The 15,127-nt window shown below is 38.1% G+C and overlaps 1 long non-coding RNA gene across 1 annotated transcript; it reads left to right on the top strand.

The window, feature by feature from the left end:
• The first annotated feature begins 389 nt into the window (after window positions 1-389).
• LOC108987055 lies at window positions 390-4,290 on the top strand. The gene is made up of 3 exons (XR_001995478.1): window positions 390-519; window positions 916-945; window positions 4,251-4,290. It is a non-coding gene; the product is annotated as an uncharacterized LOC108987055 (long non-coding RNA).
• The last annotated feature ends 10,837 nt before the right edge of the window (window positions 4,291-15,127 follow it).

Raw genomic sequence — 15,127 nt, 5'->3', positions numbered from 1 at the left:
AAAGGAGAGACAAAAGAGGGGCTTTGACACATGGCTTCCATGCAAGGATATTCTTAGATTTCCTAGGAAAAGCAAAGATGAGGGATATTTCAAATTTCCAAGGAGCCACGCTACTTGGCAAAACTATTCTTTTCAGGAATACTTTTGTGTTCCCTATAGCTAGCAAAAGGAGCCACTTGTTCTACATGCATCAGAAAAGGTGCCACTTGTCCTACATGCATTAGAAAAGACGTCACTTGTCCTACATGCATCAGAAAAGACACCACTTGTCCTTCATGCAATGGGTCACTAGCAACCAATGAGATTTTGTTGGAGAACTCTATATAAAGGGAGAGGAGTCACACACCCAAGGGGCTTTTCTCTTTTTTCATTCTCGAATTTTACAAGCTTTCATTCTCTCCACACTCTCTTACACGACCACTTGGAGATTCCCTCCACTTTCTCACAGTTTCCTTCATACCAAACAAGGGGAGGCTTGTTTTAATAGAGGGATTTCGTTGTTTACAAGGAGGAACCACAGTAAGAACTCAATTTCCTTTTGTTTCTACACACACACACATCACTTATTCAACTCAAGATGAGATTTGAACCTCAAGGGAGTTCGAATATGGTGAAACACACAATTTCCACACATGCTCATGGGAAGCGAATTAGGATTTTCTAGAAGTGTAGAAAATTGAATGTTTGATGGAACAAATCCTCTACACATTAGGCCATACTCATATATTTTCACACTTATTCGAGACTAGTCGAAGATACAAGGAAGTTGAAGGGTTTCTTGATTCAAAACCCTAGAAGCCGATTGGTTTGGGACTTCTTAAGCCTTAGTGATAACCCTAGAAATCCTCACACACTCAAGAATATAGATTAGGGTTTTGGAACCCTTATTCTAACGAGTTATATTTCAATTTACAGCTTGCTATTTGTTTCATTTCGTGGATTTTTGTAAGTATACACTCAACTTACTCTTGGTTAATATTCGTATATGATTGTGTAAATCCTTCCATGGTTTTTGATTGTTTCGTTTGTTATTTCTTGGTTGTTTATTTGAATATGTTAATATGATATTGAGTAACTCTAAGGAAGGAATTATATGTTTCGGACTTGTGATGAAATTATAATGAAAGATGTCTATGAGTTTTGGTTTTCACTTGATTGAGGTTGATGGTATATGCAACATGATGTTTCGGTTTGAACATGCTTTGGAAGTTTTGGACTTAGCCAAAAATCTATGATTTCATGTCTTAGTTTATTATGTTTTGATTTCTATGATATATGTTTGAGAAATGGAACATGTTTATGAGTGAATCTTTTTGTGCCTATAAGTTTCGGACTAAGCAAGTTCTCATGGTTTCATGTATGTGTTATGGTATCTCATATGGTTTATGTTATCATGCTATGAAATGAACATGTTATGCTTGGTTGTTTCATGCACGACATTTCGCATGTCATATGTCAAGTATGAGTAAGCATGTTTAAGTCTCATGTCACATACATTTGGGGAAGAAGTGTTTTCATATAAGTGTTTGCAAAGAGGTGTTTTCAAAGAAGTATTTTCAGAAAAAAGTTTTCAAAGAAAAAGTTTTATCACGACCCCAAGTGCTAGGGCAGGGGAATATCCTAGTGGAACTCCTCTGTCCACTCTGGAGTGTTTTAGAATGGAGTGGTAACCCCTGGGTCGACAAAGTACCATCGACGAAACTCGAATGGATTCTTTTCAAAGGATGCCGAAGCGAAAAAGCGCCTAACGCTAGTGGGTGCATATGGCATGTTGTAACAACCCGATCCTAAGTTTAGGTCATAATATAAGTTTTATGTATTTTTTTTCATATATCTATAAATAATCTATTATTATCATTATTATTGTTATTATTATCATATTTAACATTTATTAATTTTAATAATTTCTATTATGATTTTGTTTGAATTTAGTAGAGTTTTGTTTTATTATTAGTAATTATTATTAGATTTTTATCAGATTTTAGTTTTAGTTTGAATTTAAGTCTTACTTCATTCTATCTCCAACAAAGCCTTTTTTAAAACACATTAAACCTCCAAACCCTACGCCTCTCAGTTGATGATAAATTTCTCCACTTCGCACATCTCCACTCCCATGCTCTTTCACATCTCTTTTCCTCTAGGTTTCTCTTGATTCATCATATATATATATATATATATATATATATGTATGTATACGCGGCAGCTCTACTGCATGAAGAAACCTCATGCCGCAAACCAGGAACTATTTTCAAGCCTCTGCCCAGCCGCACTCAGCCCCCTGCCCAAAATTTACCGCCACTGCATTGTGACGTTCGGACCAAGAGAAAACACTACCCAGCCATGCAATTCCGTAGCATCAGCGCTGCTCCTCCCCTTGTAGCAACACCACCATCACCCACGTTCCTCCGCGGCGACTCCATGCTGCTCAGAACACGCCGATGCCACCACCAGCCACCTTAGAAGACACCGGACCATCCCCAGCCGCGAAGACACGCCGCAGCAGCCACGGACGTGAAGGCCGAAGCCTCTGTTTCACTTCAACGGTAGCCACCTAGAGGGACGTCGAACCACAGACCAGCCACCACAGAAACCGCCGACCATCACTCCCTCGTGGCACCTACTCCTTTTCCGACAGCCCACGACTGCCGCCAGCCTCTCCTTTCGGTTGTTTCGGTAGCTTTTGGTTTACAGAACACCAACACTCTCTCTCTCTCTCTCTCTCTCTCTCTCTCTCTCGGTGTCGCACCACCACATAGTAGTCGCTAGTTGAGCCGCCGTGACCCCCGCTTGTCGCCTGAACCATCGCGCAGCCCATCTCCGTCGCATACCCTCTCTCGGTGAGCCCCTGTATCTCTCGCATGGTTTTTGTTTCGTTGCTCTGTCCGTGTGTTTCAGCTTTTTAGTTTTTAAGGAAACTCTGTTTCACAATGGGCCATTTTGGGCTGGGCTTAATTCAAGTGGACTTATGTATTTTGGGCCAAGTTGTAACTTTTACAGATTCTAGTGATCTTTAAATAAACTTGTATTTTAAATTGAGTTTGTTCTTATATTTTATTTCAGCAACAGTTTTAGTAATTTTTATTGGACTTAATATTTTTAAAGGTTAGTTTTTAATTAAATAAATATATTAGTTAAAGGTTCATTTTATAAGAAAGTGTTTAAAGAATTGGAAATGTATTTTAAAGTATACTTTTAAGTCTAATATTTTAGTTAATATTTCCTATGTCAATTTAGTAGGATTTTAATAAAATTATTATATTAAGAATATTTAAACAATATTTGAAATTATTAGATTTCTTATAAGATTTAATAAGTATGTTAAGAAATGAAACTTTGTGTAAAAATTTAAGTTTTATGAAGTATTTTTAAAATAGCTCGAGTATTTCTACCAAATTTATAAATTAGTATTTTAAGTAATTTTAAATACTAGGATTTTTTTATTATAGTGTTAAACAAAATATTTGTTCGACTATCTTTTAGAATTCCAAATTTAGTTAAGTAAGATATTAGTATTTATTTATGTATTTCCAAACAATTTAGTGATAGTTATTTATTGTATATAGGTCTCAAGTTACGAAGTATTATTCAAGAAGAAACGCATTGAGATAAGTAATTTGATCATAAATTAGGATCATCACAGTTTAGTTTATATATAAGTATTATTCAAGCCAGTTCATTGACAGCCATTATTTATGAACCACTCATGTTATATGCAAACATGTCATTCAGCATAGCATACGATCATGTCATTCCGCATCATGTTTCAGATTCATAAATTATAATTATGTATGTATTATGTCATGCATCTCATGTGTATAAGACACTTAAGCCATCTTAAATTCAAGTGCAAGATAAGATAAGATCAGTTAATAAGATGGCCATTCAGATGCATGGTACCAATGCAGTTCAGTTTCAGGGTGGTGTGCAAGCCACGAACTCAGTCGTGGTCCACCATAGTATGCTAGAATACTATCAGCGGTTCCCCTTGCTACAGCGGGATGTGGGGCCGGTGCACAACCTTGCACACAGGGTTAAGTGTGTTGGCCAGTCAGATAAGTCAGATAAATCAGTCAGTTAGTTCAGATAAATCAGTCATACATAGCATAAGCATTAGCATGAACAGTCATAAATTTTAAGCTCAGCATGAAAGTTCTTATGGAAATCTTATGTTTTTTACGTTTACGTTGTGATAGATTTCTTACTGAGTCATCGACTCATTTTAGTTTATTTTCATATTTTTAACCACTCAGGTGAAGATGATGATTACGAGCAGGCAGGCCAGGAGTAGAAGGAGTATTTATTTTTAGTTCAGACTTTCTAGAACAAAACTACTTTTGTGACAAACTTTAGTCAGATCATTCCTTTAATGTTTTTAGAAAACATTTTTAGTAGTCAGTTTTTCTACAAAATAAATCCTATTTTCAGTTATTAAATATGGGATCTCTTGCCAGGGTTTATTTTATGAAAAACACGTGACACACCTATCATACAGGAAGGGGGGTGTTACACATGTAACCCGACGAAGTAAGGTCTAGTTAATATGATTCTCTGTTTATGATGTATTCATCATGGTATACGGGCTATTGATGGTGCAGTAACTAACAAGAACACATGGTGCAAGGAGGGGAGCCGTGTTATGTCCACCCTATGAACAAGAATAAGAGCTCATAAGACAAGAATCACTTGATGAAAATCTCGTGATATGATAAAGATCACTCGATGAAAATCTTGTGATATGTTCTGATAAGACAAGTTCTAAATAAGTTCACGTGAATAAGAAAAAGTTATGAAGTCTTATGAAAAGTTCAAGTCTCTGTTATAAGTCTTTTGAAAATGGTCAAGTGCATAAGTCAAGTTCTGGTCAAGTGTATAAGTCAAGTTCTGGTCAAGTGCATAAGTCAAGTACATGTCCATGCACACATTTCATGATATACCTCTTGTATGCTTGTGTTAACTATTGTATATTGTGTGTTTACTTGCTGAGATTTCTTGAAATCTAACTGTGGTAGTTTCTACTACCATTCTCAACCTGAAATAGTAGAACCTTTAGCAAGACTAGGAGTAACGAGTCAGGATAATGATGAAGGCAAATGATGAGCTCAACCTGGAGGAGAGAACGGATCTAGTCATGACCTACTTGGAGATAGCCTAGATTAGAAAGATGTTTTAATGATTTCCTTGTTAAGGCCTTTTTAGACAATACTTGTTATGTTAAAGTGTAAACAAGGAATTAGATACTCCATTACTAAGAAATGTGGTTTAAAGCTATGAATGAAGAAGTTGGGATATTAGTTTATTTTTGTACAACATTTAAATGACTTATTCCGCTGCGATTTATCGCATACTGCTAGTAAACATAAGTGCATTGCATCTTATCTGTCATATACGAGGGGTATGTAGCCTTCTGTTGCATGTCTCGGCATTTCAGTGACCGTCCAATCCCAAGCAGGGGCTGGGGGCACCACATTATTGCATAAAATTTCATTCAAATTAGACAAAGCACTTGGTGGCATGTATTGGAGGTATTTGGTTTGTACTTGTTGACAGTTTCTTGTGAAGTACATGGCTTGGACATGTCTCTTATGACTATGACATGTACTAATACTCTTAGGTTAAATAATGTTTAATCTAATTAAAAGAGGTCATGATTAGTTTTTTAGAAAATTTTCCTTAAAGGGTCTAGTGGCTGATTGTATCTTATGCTAGTTGACTTGATTCTTGTCTTGATTTCGGTCCTATAAATTCAGAAATTGTCCTTTGAATTTTTAAAGTGTGGGACTTGGCAGCCAAGTAGTCCCTTAGGTGCCACCAAGAAGAATTGGAAGGCATTGGATGTTGAATTCCTAAGGTTAAGGTTGTGTGTTTGGGCTAGGCCTTGTTTTGGGCTTTGAATTGGGATGCCCTTATTGGGCCTTGGCCATTTGGTTGGGCCATGTTTTTGGCCTCAATTTTGAGCTTTTGCGTCCATTTGATTGGGCCTAGCTTTGTGGACTTCAAATTGGGCCTTGGCCCATTCAGACTTAGGCATGATCTTGGGCTTCCTATTGGGCTTTGGGTCTCTCCAAGTTTGGGCCTAATGTTGAGCTTCTTATTGGGCTTTGGGCCTAAACTTTTGGGCTTTACCTTGGGCCCATTGTAAGCTTTTCCTTAAGAGTTGGATCATTTATCTTTTTATGCTTAAGCCCACTTCCCTTCTAGCTAAGATCCTCAAAATGTTATAGGCTTTATCCTTAAGCCCATCAAGATATTACTTTTTTAATATGGTCAAAGCTCCCTTATCCTTGTGGTCTCTTGAAAGGTTTTGGTGGGGTGTTACAGGGCGTTGGAAAGGAGATGCACGTTTTAGGGTTTGAGGGGGTGTATGGGATGAGCTTTGTGTCTTGGGGAGATTTAGTCTGGGACCTAGGGCAGATTATTACATTCTCCCCCACTTATTAAAATCTCGTCCTCAAAATTTCCTTCCCATGACTAAGACTAATCTCCAAGAACTTATGGGGTCAATAATCTCTGCCTCCACTCCATAGGTTGTTCCATTTTGACCTTAACTAGCTCCTCAAATAGCACATAACATCTATAGTGTAAAAGTAGCTCATGTAGTCCAAAATCTCTAATTCCATAAATACATGTTCTACAACATCTATGGAACCTAATGACCATTATCCCATAATTAAGATTATGCTCTCCACTTTTGATGCCCAAGCTTCAATTTTCTAGCCTCTATTGCACTCACCTTGGTCACCTGCCAGTCTCTTCTAGCCATTGGTAATCATAAATTTGGACTGCAACATGATCTACCTACCATGAATTACATACTCACAAATTTCAATTCCTACATGATCTCAAGTCACAACTAATTTCTCAAAATCCTCCCAAATTTTACTCCGAACCCATCATAATACTAGGTACCGCGCTTCTATTGTGCACTCCGATAACTTCACTGGAGTGCCTAAAGTTAAAACCTCTTATAAACATCAAGTCTAATCCAGCTCCACACCTTATGGGAAAAACTTTTACAACACTTTGATAGAAAAATGGACTTGTCTTTCAAAATAAGAACTCTCACACATATTTCTAAATACTCTCTTTCATTCTCAGCTGCAATCAACAACCTTTAAGTACACAAATCTATGACTGATGACAACAGACTACAACCCATCCATCCAAAACGCACCAACTTGCGTAAAACAAATATCACCATATTCAATGGTGTAGAATTTGACGCTATGAGGGGTTCTAAAAGTGTCTACCCATGACATCCATACCTATGTTTCCCTTGGATTGATTTGAGAGCTAAGAAACCCATACACTAAGTCAAGCTCGGTGGATAAGGTTGAGTTGTGGCGCCCCCGACCCCCATGTAAGGAAAACACGGGAATCGAGACGCCGGGATGATGACAACACGGTCACACATCCCAACGTAAGTGCCAAGTGTGTGTACATGCAACGGTGTACAACAACAACGCAGCGGATTAGTCAACTAAGTACCAGAATTTAAATACAAGTAAACATCAGTAAAGTTTAAAAGCAGTTATACAGTCATCCAAAATAAAGTTAACACATGTCCCAAAAATACAAAGGGTAAAATAAATAACAAGCTAGTGATCCCAGATCACTCCTCGGGCGGAGCCGTCTCCTCAGGCTCACCCTCCTCCTCCTCATCTGCATCAAAATCTGCGTTACCACAGAATGGTACCGCAGGTAAGTATAACCCAAAAATATACTCAGGAATATAAAATGCATTAATACCACCAACATGCATGCATATGAAGAAATATGCATTTTCCTCAAAATATCATTTTCCCCGAAAATGATTAATTTTCCAACACACGCCAAAAATCCCATTTGGCCCAAAAATAATCCGTAAAACATTTTCCCAGAAAATGATTTACACAAAATCCAACTCACACTATTTTCCCAGAAAATAGTCCATTTAATCCGTCAATACCCTATGCACCATGGCCTCCCCTAGGGACCATCCGCACGTCCTGGCTTCGTAGCGATGCCCAGTTCCGCGCCCAGCGCGTACATGGCCGAGCACCCACTACGCAACGAGCGATGCCCAGTTCCGCGCCCAGCGCGTACATGGCCAGACATCCTCTAGTCCCCGCCAGCAGAAGGACCACGGAGTCGGCACGAATCTCTCGTCCGATCCCATTGTCGCCCAGCGACAATCCAGGGGACGTTACTCAGTTTATTCCGCTCCCGAGTAACCAGAGGAGCTCCACCGAGATAATGCCCCATCTCGGCTTGGGGTCGTGATACGCACGCACCCAAATTTCATTCTCACATGAAAACCCAGTTTTCATAAACACATGAACATGAATGCAATACATGAAAACCCAGTTTTCCTTTACAAACATGATCATGCATGAAATAATGTTATGCACATGAACCAACCAATCCAAAATCCATCAATAACCAATAACCAATAACCAATCCAATCCAATCCAATCAAACCAACAACTCCAATCACAAATCCATCCGACCCCCGTACTCCTCGGACTCAGTCCGGCATGCCAAAAAAATACAGTGAAATGCGTTAGTGCAAAAATACATTAAATTCACAAGAATTCTTTGGAGAAATACTTACAGTGCAATATAATAATTTCCGGAGGATCACGGAGTTGAAAAAGGCGTCGTCTGAGCAACACCACAGTGTAAAATACACTGTGGCCGTGGGTCACAAATACCCACTTTTCAACGGAGACAAACGAAGACCCCAAAATGGTAGGGTAGGGCCTAGAGAGGTCGGTGAAGCCAATGGTGGTGGTGGTTTGCCGTGGGTGGCGGCGCAAGGGGCGTTTTAAGGCCAAAAAGTCGAAATCGGAAATGTACTTAGTGTGGCTTCACCGGTGACGGATCGGAGCTGGGGTTGGGTCCAAAGGATTGCCAAGAGGTCGGGGATGAAGTGGTAGGAAGATGGTGGCCGGAGGTGGAGCGACGGCGGCGCTGGAGCGAAAGTGGTGCCGCGGCTTTGTGGGCTTCGTGGGGGCTAACGGTGGCACGAACGGCGGTGATATTGGTGGGGTAGGACGGCCGGCAGCTGAGGAATGCAAGGGACCGGGCGGTGTCGACCACCGCCGACGGACGGCGGCGCTGGGAGGGGACGAAGGATCGGGCGGAGGAGAGGGGAGAGAGAGTCCGTGCGCGGGAGAAGAAATAAGCCGAAGGAAAATAAGGGAAAAAGAGAAAAAGGAAGGAAAAGAAAAGGAGAGGAAAGAAAAAGAGGGGAAAAGAAATGAGGTCCAATCCTCATAACTTGGGTCACGAAAATGATCCAACGGAAATGATTTTAAAACCACAAATTAAATAAAATAATTTAAACGTAATGGTAAAGTCAAATTGAAATAATTAAATCACCCAGTAATTAATTTAAATATTAAAAGCAATTTAAATACATGACAATAAATAAATATTAAAAAGCACAAAAATAATTTTCACCAAATTAAAAATCCTAAAAAATAACCCAATTAAAATCCAGTAATTTTAAAACAAGAGAATAATTTTTTTTGAATAACATAAAAATAATCCTTAAATAAAAATACACTAAAATACGGGGTGTTACATGAGTAGTCAGAACGGAGTGGTAAAAAATTGAAGATGAAATGGTGAAAGTTGGAATTTTCTTGTATGCTTTCTATTGGTAAAGGTTTGCTCCACCAAGTGACTAAGAAAGAATTTGATTTGCAATGGAATGGAAATGTCACAACAAAGTAGTTGGGGTTCAAGGTTGGTCCTTCCATTGGATTTTCTTTTTCAACAAAACATACAAGAAAGAAAAATTCTAACAATTTATCAAAATAGCTCCAAAATACTATGGTCAAAACACTAATTGAGTCACCAAAAAGATTTCATTAGGTTGGACAAAGAGGGTGGCTTAGCAAAAATAATTAAATGAAGTATATAGGCAAAGCAATTTTTTTCCCTCAAAGTCCAATTCTAGATTTTTTTTTGTTTTTTCAAAAATGGTGTTTTTCCTTCGTATCAAATTCCTAAAAGGTTACTTTTAGACCTATAAACTTTTAAAATAAATAGACCATAACCTAATAATAAGCTAGGTCAAGTAAAATAGACCATTTTGCAAGGAATTCATGGAAGGGCCTACTCAAGGAGTCGAACAAGAATGAGCGTAAGGAGGCTTGAATATTTGAGGAGAATAAACTGTAACACTCCACCTAAAAAGCTCGTTAAAACTTAACCATTAGCTCCCTTAATCTTAGTTAGCGAGAGATTGCTACTATTGTTGGAGAAATTGTTTTTGGGATTTTATTTTTAGCATGAGAATCGCTTTTTTTGTTTTAGTTAGAATTATTGGAAGGGTTCTAGTATTATATTTTATTTTAGATTAGTTGCCAAGAAGCCAATAGTGGAATGACACTTGGCATTATTATTAAAGGGCTAAGTATGTATAGATTTAGGTGTGAGCCCAAGAGTATTAAATAAGAGGCCCTCATTCACTAAGGATGCAATGTGTTAAGAACAGGTGCTATACGCCTAGACCCATTAGGATTTATGAAGTTGTAGGCCTTTCTTGGGGAGCCTTATAAATTAGGCCCAAATGTGTAGAAGGCATGTAGCCTTTGGGCCTAACTTAGTGATAGTAAAGGCCTTTGGCCCAATCTTAGAAAGACATGTTATTTGGACCCAGTCTTAGTAGGCCTTTGAGGCCATAGATGAGCCTCAAATCTGGACATAAGGTCCACTCAATAACCCACACCAAAAACCCACATCCAAGAGACTTACACAAATGGCCCTACAAGCCCATCAAGGCCCAAAAGCCTTGTATTCCATTTTTACACTTCTAATTGAAGCCCACTTACACCATATCATTGGTTTCCCTCAATCACAAGAAGTGCCACACGCCTCTAAGGTTCTCACTTGACCATAATTAGGCTTATAACTTGAGTTAAGGGTATTAATCAACTTACACATGATTAATAACCTCTAAACCATGTTTTAAGCTTAATTTTTCTTCAAATTATTTCTCACATTTTTTGATGTGAAACTTATTAATTTTATTATTTATTTGCATTATTTTTAGACTAATTTATAATTTTGATCTTGACCGAACATATGTCAATAGAAGCAAAGCCATGTCAATGCCCAAATTACCACCATTCGGCACATTGGTGCACCCTTTTGTGCATTGCACCAAATCTGCCCCTAGCCCATGCCATTTACACCATTTTTCGAAGGGGGAATTTCATCATTTACACCTCAACTTAACCCTCCTAGTTCAGTTCTATCATTGGAAGAATTGGCTCCAAGAAACCATGCCAAGAAACCCAACCAATTCCATTACAAGCCTAGTAGAAACCAAACCGAGTGGCCTTGGGTTTTAATTGAATTTGCTGCTCTTGGTTGAGCCAACTCCACACACCACCCCCCCTTCCCTTCAATCCCCAAGAGCCCCTCAAGCCATCATGGGAGTTTTGACCCAAGCTATCCCCAAACAGAAGCCACAAACCGATGGACATCCACACTTGAACCACTCGGCAACCTCATTTCACCCCCTTCCATGAACTGCACAAACTTGAGCACTTGGAAACTGATTCCTCCACCTTCCACCACCTAAAAAAGCCTTCAAAATAAGTCATTATACCTGTGAAAAACAGCCATGAAGAAAAGACAAGAGGTGAGGCAAGCATGAGATGAAAAATTGGCCCGAGTCCCTTACTCGATGGCATCAATGCATGATCTCATTATATTTTTTCATTTTTTTTGTTTTAATTTCTGCACCATCGAAGCACCTGCAATCACATCATACATTGCAACACCTGAAAAACAAAAAAAGCATGAAAGTTTGAATACTGTTCACCTACACAAGTGATGACATAAGCTTAAACTTGCATCACCACACTCCACCACCCACTCCAATCAATCCCCAATCCCTTCTTTATCCAAGGCGAACATCCTCCTCCCTTCTTGAATCCTATAAATACCTCATTCACTTCCTCATTTCTCCACACAACTCCTCCAAGCCTTCTCCTAAGTCTTGAGAGCATTTCTACCCCTTTAGTGTGCAATAGAGTGAAATCGAGTGAGTTCTTGAGAGAAGTTCTGTTGGGAGCTCTAAGGGCCACAAATGTTTGTAAGTAACCTTGCCCCTAATCTTTGTTTAGTATTAGCCTAGCATGTTAGGCTTTAATCTATACCATGGGAGTGATTTGTAATGAAGTTTAGTTAAGGTTACCATGCTAAGTTCAAAATTGGGTTAATTGGGAACTATGAAATGCATTAATTGTTTAAGTTGAATTTTTAGCATTGGCACATCTTTGTATAATTTTATATGATTCAAAAATGTCTTAGAATTAATTTTGAAGGTTTAATCTCGTAGTTGGAAGCATGCCATAATAGGCTTTAATCCTATCTTGTGTTGATCATCTAGCATGCATCAGTTTTGATTAGTTTATGCCTAACTTATGAAAATTTTGATTAATTTACCTAAGCTTGAATAATTTGCATTTAGAAAAGCCTTTTGATTGGAATAAGAATGAAAATGCATGGTTTGATTAATTTTTGAGACATCTCTGGGTAAGGAAATCTACAAACATCTTACATACTTAATGGATGGTTTAGTGAGGATTAAGGTCTTAAAGCCATGTTTAAGTGTTGGGATGGACTTGTATGACCTGAGCCTAGGTTTTTAATTTGTCCCTAAGGTTATAATTACTATTGGCACTTATTGTATTTGAGTACATATGCATCCATAAAGGTTGAATAGTTGAAATCACACCGAGGCCTTAATGAGATGCATGCCACGGCCCACGGGTTGGGTGTGATTGGCAGAGTTGAACTTTGATTATTAAAATTATAAGGACATAGATGGTTTTAGAACATAGAAAATACGGGGTTTGTGATGTTTGGTAAATTTTGGCGCCAAAATGCAAATAGTGAAAATCTAGGGCCTTAGTGGCAATTTTGGAAAGTTCAGGGGCAATTTTGCAAAAACCAATTTTTGAACATCTTCCTTAGTGGTTCAAACCCTAACTTAGTATAACTTTGATTAAAATTGCCAACTACTTCAATTTTCTAAACTCGGGAAGTTTGTAAATTGGCCTATAACTTACACTTTGATAAGTTATTTATGATTTATTGTTAAATGTCACATTCATGTTATAATTATCATTTTGGCCATGAAACATAGCATTGTGCATTTGATTAAATTTATCACATAACATGTGCAATTTTCTTTATGATTTGATAATTATGTGAAGCTGTGATTTTCATACTTTGCAAACACGTCATGGAAAAAATTTTTCAAGCATAACACGAAAGTTTAATTTTTGTCACGACCCCAAAGGCTAGTATGAGAAATTATCCTAATGGAACTCTTCTATCCACTCTAGAGTGATTAAAAATGGAGTGGTAACCTCTAGGTTGATGAATAATAGTCATTGGGCTTCGAATGGATTCTTTTTATGGAACACTGAAATGAAGTCAAATTTTATAACACCTAAGGCTGGTGAGTGTATATGTTATGATGTTATGAGAATAATGTTATGTTATATTACCAATGCATTGAAAACGAGTCTGCAGACAATGTAGTTTCAATATGAGATGCACTACGGTCACTAATAGATACTCGCAGTGTATATGAGGAACTATGACGATACTATACGTTATGATGTTAATGTTAATGTGATTGTTAATGATTCTTAACAATGATGAAATGTTATATTTTTTAAAGTTGAATTGAAAAATGTTCTCTGTAAGAAAATGTGCATAAAAGTTTTTCTAAAAAAGTTGAGGAATCTGGATAGGAGACAAATGCTGATTTTCTGCATAGCATGCATTGAATATTTATCATTTATCATGCATAATTTATCTTTGTGCACGTTAGTTGTTTAACTTACTAAGATTTCAAGCAAATCTCACCCCTTATGGACCCACAATCATTCCACTCGGGATGATAAAAGTTGTGTCAGGAGCAGACGAGAATGGATAGGAAGGACCAGTGGATCCGACTGATTGAAGAGGAGTCGGACCTCGATCAAAGATTAGATCTTATTTTGATGTTCATATCTCTAACCCTTCGTACCTTAGAGCATATGAAGGAGTTGATCTAATCATGAAGACTTATTATTTGAAGTATTTTGTATTGAGGATATGCTACCTTATCGTTTGAACTTATGATGGTTATTAATGCTATTTGGATGTTTTAGTTCATTATGGCATGAGTTATATTTAGTCACCCTTATTCCACTGCGATTATTGTGCACTGCTAGTTGTGTTTTAGGATGCATTGCATATTAACTATCATGAATGGGGTATCTCACCTTGAGTTGTATGGCCCGAAGCTCTAAGTCTTCGTTCCATCCCAAGCAGAGGTTGGGGGCGTCACAGGGTGGTATCAGTGCAACTACATCTCTGGGTAAAACCACATGTCGTTAGGAATGATATGCCAGAGTGCAGGTGTGAATATTTAGTTTGGATAGTTTGAATCTTGAAGCTGGGGCTGGATCTGATATACGTGCCTCTAAGGATTTGGACGAGTGAAGCAAAATGGCACGTGACAGAAGGAAAAGGAACCCCAAGGGAACCAATGCTCGCAGAGAACAAGAACACCCGTTGGATGGAGCACACGACTTGGCGGATGTAATTTGCCAGATGACGGAGATGATGAAGCATCAACAAAAGATTATCTTGAGGCAGAACCAGCAACAGCCTCGCCCAGAAAGGCAAGAGGGGATGGAAAATCGAGGCTGCTCATACGTAAAGTTTCTAATATACATATTGTACCACCAGGTCCAGTGCGGAGGGCTTTTCAGAAACTTTGGATTTTTATGTGTGAAAAGCCCATTTGAATTTTTTTCAAATAGTTTTTTTTAATAGACTACGGGCCTAAAATCTCTGTTTTGATGTATTATGATTTTTTGTGGGTTTGATATTTAGGTTAAAAAAAAAACTTTTAAGGGCCGAGCTATTTTTTTTTTGAACAAGTTATTTTATTTTATTTTTTTTTTATGTCGAATGGAGCACCAAAACTCATAGAGAAAGCCCAAATTTTTGCATGCCCAAACCCCAAGCCGGGAGGATCAAAGATCAGATCCCATGACATTCACGTCTTCATGTCAGACATTTTCTTCTCTAGGGTTTACCAGCTTTCTTTATATAAAAATCCCAC

The sequence above is a fragment of the Juglans regia genome, chromosome 2 (assembly GCF_001411555.2).
Source record: "Juglans regia cultivar Chandler chromosome 2, Walnut 2.0, whole genome shotgun sequence".
Taxonomy (NCBI): Eukaryota; Viridiplantae; Streptophyta; class Magnoliopsida; order Fagales; family Juglandaceae; genus Juglans; species Juglans regia.
The sequence above is the reverse complement of the archived record's forward strand: the minus strand, read 5'-3'. Positions and strand labels throughout refer to the sequence as shown.